The sequence below is a fragment of the Rhincodon typus genome, chromosome 2 (genome assembly GCF_021869965.1).
Source record: "Rhincodon typus isolate 14 chromosome 2, sRhiTyp1.1, whole genome shotgun sequence".
Taxonomy (NCBI): domain Eukaryota; kingdom Metazoa; phylum Chordata; class Chondrichthyes; order Orectolobiformes; family Rhincodontidae; genus Rhincodon; species Rhincodon typus.
Window position 1 is genome coordinate 81,330,344 of NC_063333.1, and position 858 is coordinate 81,331,201.

The window sequence follows — 858 nt, forward strand, 5'->3', positions numbered from 1 at the left end:
CTCATCAGGTGGATGCATAACACTGCTTCAGAACCCATTTAATTTCTAAGCCACCTGAATTTAACTATTTAAAACATTTACTGTTGCAAATAAAATCTTCAGTTTTTTTTCATTTATAAGCACATTTTCTAGAATTTCCACTCTTGGTTAATCGTTGGGTGGAAGGAAAGTACTGTTTGTGATATCAGTTTGAAAGGGCTGTGTACTCATTATTGCGGAGTGCTTATACCCCAAAAGCATTAGATGTCAGCAGAGTAGAATGATTCACCCAGCGGTCCTCTTCTCTGCCTGTTCTTTTTCTTTCTTTTCTGTGTTATTTCTCTTTTTACTAGTCCTAGAGCAGCAATTGGGGAAGTAGTCCTGAGAGTCCCCAGTGTCCCTGAGCAGTGCGAGGGGAAGTGTATCCCGGAGCAGTGCGAGGAGAAGTGAGCTCCAGTGCAGCGCATCTTACCTTGGTGCAGCTGATTGTCTGGTGGAGCGGAATGGAGGTTTGGAATGGAGCAGGACTGTTGTTGGACTGGACCGTGGCATGGGCAGTCAGACCGAATGCTCACTGAGCGGCTGCAATGCTACTGCAATGTAAAATCGATCTGAAATTCTTTACCGGACTGTATTGTCAATCCTTTAACTATGTTAACATTATCTTACTTCTAACTTTTTTTTCAGTCACTAAGTAATGCTAGTACTTTTCCTTTTATTCCTCTTTTGTATCCAAGATTTGTACCAAGATACTTGTACCAAAGATAGTAGGAACTGCAGATGCTGGAAAATCTGAGATAACAAGGTGTAGAGCTGGATGAACACAGCAGGCCAAGCAGCATCATAGGAGCAGGAAGGCTGATGTTTCGGGCCTAAGGG